Source organism: Protopterus annectens, chromosome 17.part0 (assembly GCF_019279795.1).
Source record: "Protopterus annectens isolate FY-2018-M chromosome 17.part0, PAN1.0, whole genome shotgun sequence".
Classification (NCBI taxonomy): domain Eukaryota; kingdom Metazoa; phylum Chordata; order Ceratodontiformes; family Protopteridae; genus Protopterus; species Protopterus annectens.
In genome coordinates, this window is record NC_056751.1 from 249,345,166 (window position 1) to 249,351,165 (window position 6,000).

Here is a 6,000-nt window from a genome sequence, read left to right on the forward strand (position 1 = left end):
AAATATGTAACAGCAAAATACAGATGGGAAAATAATAGTTTTATTAGCTTTTTGTTCATTGAAAGTCTGCTTTTTTCTAATGTGCTGTACGTTGCCTTCAAATGACATTACATTTTGCAGAATAGTGTAATATTCAAATTTTGATGATGTTTTAGAGTGATATTTTCATGAATGCACTTGTATAATAACTATGCATATATTCTATCTGCTGTAAAAAGTAGCCATTTTCTTCAAATAAAAATGTTACTGTATATCAGTAAATTATTTGTATACTTACAGTATATAGTGAAATAGATGCATGTATATGCGATACATTTGCAAGATTACAATAATATATGAACAGAAAAGTATTATGACTCATGTATATAAGCAAGTCAGGACTGATTATGTTTACATAACTGTATGTTGACTGTGCAAAAATATAAAACAAGTTACCCAAAGCTGCAGTAGAATTTCATATCCAATGAAACATGCTATTTAATCATAGTTATTTAGTATCATTATATAGCTATATAGGGTTACTGTACTTCTCTCATTGCCTGCCATTAAAGCAAGTAAAATATGTGGTGAACTGTAATATGTGAGTATTACATCTGTACTAAATTGTTTTCTAAAATAATTAAAATACTAAATAACAAAGAGGGTACGTTCAAGAAATAATGTGTCAGCCCATGTCTTCTTCTTTCTAGAATATTTAGAAGTATGTATAAATGTAAAATTTAAATTTCATTCGGTTTTGATAAATGTAAATGCAAGAGTATAAGGAAGTTACCCAAAAAGTACAAAATGGTAAATGACTAACATTATATCACATAATGGTACCTGTCATTCTTTTCAGTGTCTTATGCACATAACATTATCTTCTGATTTTTATTTCCCATTGTAATTATTCCTTGTGGTTATACTTACATGAAACCTAATATCAAAATTAGTACAGGGGGTGGGAGGACCAGTGAAGTGCTGTACTGTATATTTCATTGGTACTTTTTCTAGTCAACTACACATGATGAATAATGTTTCTGTCTACTGCTTGGTGGGTAGACGGTTACACATCACATGTTTTTTGGCCATTTCCACCTCTAACATTATATTCTTTATAACTCACACTGATGTATGGGCAGCTAAACTAGGTAGCAGAGCTAAAATGTTGTTTTATTTATGATGCAAAAAGCACTTTAGCCTTCCACAGGAGCCCTAAAATGTTGCATTGTATCTTTGTGGCCATATCCTAAGATTTTTGATAAAACCAATCTATAAACTTGCAGAAGAAACAAATGTTCTTATCTTTACAGCTGTAGGGACTACTAAATAAGTATAAACAACAACCATGCCCAGTATAAACTCGTCTTTACAGGGGCTGTATTCACAATAAACACAGTAAATGCTATTTCTTAATGTTTTATAAACAAATTGCAGTTAGTAAGAAGCTATTCAAGCTATGCGTATATGCAGTTTTGCTCATTCATTTGTGAATTTTCCTATGGCTAAGCAGCTCTGTCAGTTTTGATTTGCTTTTGAAAAATATATATTGAAATATGAACATCTTTACCAAATTCAGAAGTAAATATATGTCATATCTTTCTAACTCCTCTAGACAGAGGATAGCAGTAAATGGCAGCCATGTTGTCCTTTTGCTTTGTGTCCTCAAGTGCAGTGAACTTCAGAATTTAATATAATAATAATAAAGGCAATGAACACAAGCAAAGGTTTTCTGTACAGGAAATATGGCATGCTTTGTCCTAATGCCAAAAGTACTTTCAGGCTTCAACAAGTTTCAGTCATGCTAGATTGCAGTTCTTTCCATCATGATCTAGCTAAACAGAAACTATAAGCAGGTATGTTCACTGCTAGTTAGTTATTTATCATTTGTTAACTGGGTAAATGGACTAGTCCAAGACTCTTTACTACTACAATCTTCCATTGATTATTACTCAGAATTTCAATCGGTATGTTAGTTAATATTTTCTGTTAAGGAATGCCATTTGTGCAATATGACATCTTACAAGTCATGTCCGCTAGATACCAGAGAGGCACATAAATCACATTCCAGTTGCAGTTTTGAATAACTCAGATGGTTCTTTGTGTTGATCACTGAACCACTAATACCCAAATATAAAATATTAATCACCAGTCAGTAGAAAAAATAGAAACAATTAATGTTCTTTCACTCATTAAGAAATCTGCAATGTGATCAGCCAATATAAGTAATGTCCTTAGAAAGATGATGGCATAAATATTTCAGAAGCCTATATATAATGTCAGATGTAGGGGCATGATGTCACATGCCACCCTTAGTCCTTATTTTCACAAACTGTGTAAGTTCACCTCCAAGAATTTGTCCAATTCTACCATAACCTTTTTAATGTTAATAAAGCTTTATCATCATAGTCTCCCGATAAGCAATGTTATAAAAAGAAATATGAAAGTTATTTATTTTTCCAGACTTGCTAGTTTTTTTTTACTCAAACTTTTTTCTTTCCCTGTCAATTTCAAGAGTTTGTTTCCCCTATAGTCCATGGTATATTTAGGCTCATTATTTATGTACAAGTCATGTCAGGCTCATAAATGTATGCCATCACCACTTTATGTACAAGTCATGTCAGGCTCATAAATGTATGCCATCACCACTACTGCTGCACAGGAAACAGGTTTTTTGTTCATGTGCAAAGTAAAAGAAAAGATTGACTGCCATACTGATGGGGACTTTATATTTAAAAAATCATAAGTATTGTATCTCCTTATTCCAATTTACTCAGAATAAATACAAAAATGCAAAGTTTATTCATTAATGTTAATATTCAAATGCTGATTTCAAAACACCCTAAATAGAAAGCTTAATACCTATGATGTGAGTTATATATGTCTTATTTTTATTTCATTTACTTAGATGTTCTTTCTAAGAATTTTCTAAGAAAGGGATTTTATCTTTCTTTATCACCTGTACTGTAAATGGCAACGTCATTTTCATGTTATGGAGTAATTTCATTTATGTACATTAAGATTTATAAGCATTTTAGTTAAGAAGCTCTCACAGTTATTTTCTAGCACTTGTTCTAGAAAGAAGAGCATGTGGAAGAAAAAGAATAATACCTGTTATCTTGGTTATGGTTTCCTTACAGATTTTGGGCCAGATTCATTAAAGCCTACACTAAGTGTACACAACATGTGTTCAGTAAACGTCTTGTCACATTTTTGTACTTTCTAGTCACTCAGAAAGATTACACTAAGTGTACATCTAATCTTCACTTTGTGGTAACCTTCATGAATCCCTGTCAATATTTAAAGTTGCAAGAATATCAGCAGGAAAATTAAAATTAGGAAGAAGAAGGTGCGAGTTATGTCTGTGTTGTCTGTTCACTCAGAACAGTGTGTACTTAGTGTGGGCTTTATTGAATCTGGCCCTTTGTTTCTTAATTCTCTTCACTTTCAAAAAGCATGTCACTCCCTTCATGAAGTTGTTATTGTAGTGTTGGTAAGTAAAACTCACATTGTCCACAAGTATCCCCATTTATGTAAATTATGCAATTTGATAGTTTCCATATAACGTATTAAACATTTAAAACTGGTAACTTTTGTAATTGCATGAAGAATTTGGTGGCATCCGCAGTGGTGCTTAACATGTTTACAAAGCTTTTATCAATAAGCAAAAAATTGTTACAGTTGCAGGGCAGTTTTATACATGCATGACCCTTAGACAATTTAAAGTACTGTGTCAAAAAAGGCTGCATGAGCAACTATTTACTTTTTAAAGCAATTCTAGTGACAAATGATGTTCTTGATGCCAAAAGTTATTTTGCAGAACTCTAAAAGTACATTTTATTAAATGAAATAAAAGTATATTTTATCTGTTTCTGTATTTGAGCTATGTATCTCTTTCTTAGTTTTGTTTCAGATATATTATATGATACGTACATAAAACATTGCTGATGAAAATGTGGTTCAAATGTAAAGACAACATTGTCAATATTTTTGACAGTGCATTATTTCATGCATTTCTGATATTTTGGGATACCTAATGAAAGTTAAGTACTAAAGAGACACTGAAAGTATGATTCCTTTCTAATATATTTATTTTATTTTATTTTATTTTGGTAGTTTCCATCTAAATATCCAAACAGAAGTCTGCTAATTGTGTTGTGTATGCTTTCAGTGTAATGTAGCTAATTTTACAAATGTAGGCTTGTACTGTATCAAGTAGTTAGTGTTAAAGTATGACTTTCAGAATAGTCTGTAACATATAAAGACTACTTTCATAGTACCTGCAGTAACACCTTCATGTTATGATGCGTGTTTGAGGAACACAAGAAGAAACATATCTCACTTTTATTAAAAAAAGAAAAATAAAGTTGATCTGCATTTGTGAATGCATATCTTTGCTATTCGGCAAGAAGCCATACACAGTGCTGTACAATCCTGCAAAACAAGGATGTGCAGCACCACGAAGGGCAGCCTCCCAGCCATGCTGATTGATAATTAGGCATTTCAGGGGGAGGTATATGTTAATTAGCCACACGCTCTCTCCCCAGAAGTGTCTTCAGGAAGGCATCTACATGGCTGAGTGATTTAAGAAAGTGCTCTGAGTAGATCAGCATAGCCATCCACAACACATCAAAATGGCACACATGGCCAAAAGGCTGTGTTCAACCACCAAACTCAAACATGGTAGGGGGGAGCCACTAGTCACGAGGGCTTACTTTTCAAGTGTGATAACAACACTGAATATGAAATGGTGATCAGTGGTAAGAAGATACACTACACCATCAGGGATACATCTGTAAAGTGCTGTACTGTTACCAACGTTACTATGGTCACCAGGGTTTGGGCAATACACCACACTACCAGGGCTTAATTTGCTTGTCATGATCACACCAATGTTACAACAGGGATTAGAAGGAACCACCAGACACTAGGGAATGCTTTCAGTGTCATAATGGCACCAATGTTACAACAGGGATTGGGGAGACACTGGACACCAGGGAATACTTTAAATGATGTGATGACATCAACATTACTAAAGGAGCCAGGGGATGTGGGTACACAATAGATACAAGAGAATACTCTCTAAAGTGCTGCAAGGCAGAAAACAGTATAACGGCGATTAGACAACCACCAAAAATACTGTAAAGTGCTGTAGTGGCACCAACAGGGATCAAGGGGTGGTGCAACCACAAGACACTAGGGAGAAAGTGACATGCCTTAATAGCAAAGAAGTCATAAGAGCCATGGGAATGGGAGCCACTAAACCAATAGGGATGACTCTTTAAAGTGCTGTAATAGCACTGACATTGTAATGGGTATTGGGGTGGGGGGGGGGGGACACTATAGCACTAGGGCCTAATACATAAGTACCATAATGGCTCTAAAGTATTACTGGGGTGAGGGGAACCACGGGAGGGTAAGGACAGGTAGAGGAACTGCATTGTGTTTGGTGTTTGAGTACATGTGCATATGAGACAGTGACTGGAATGGGGGATTCTGCTGCCTGCATGAGCAGCATGTTACTACCGCAATGTGCAGATTATGATCTGCACATTACGGTAGTAACTGTGATTGAGGAAACATGTAAATTAGCCAATAATGAGATCTTACCTCATCACAGCCTGCATATTTCTAAATCACAAATGGGGTGTTGCTCTGGAAGTGCCTTTCTAACATGAGCTATTCAGCTCGTGCTAGGAACTTTAATGAATTCCCATGATTGTATTCCTGTAGTTTTAAATGTGTCTTTTGTAATCCTGTTATTTTTATTATAGGATCATAGAATCATAGGAGGTTACTAGGCTAATGGCCCCAGGGCCCTTATAAGCCTAGCCACATTCAACTCATGTTCCCAAGGGTGTCTGGTTCAAGCAGACACTAAAATCAGCATCTATTGCCCCTGTCCAAGTGGGACACAGGTGGAACCCCCGGGGTAAATTTCTGGTTACCCACCCAATCATCCATATTACACTTAAACAGGGCCAACAAGGTTCTTTGTTTAACATGAATAGGTAGCTTGTT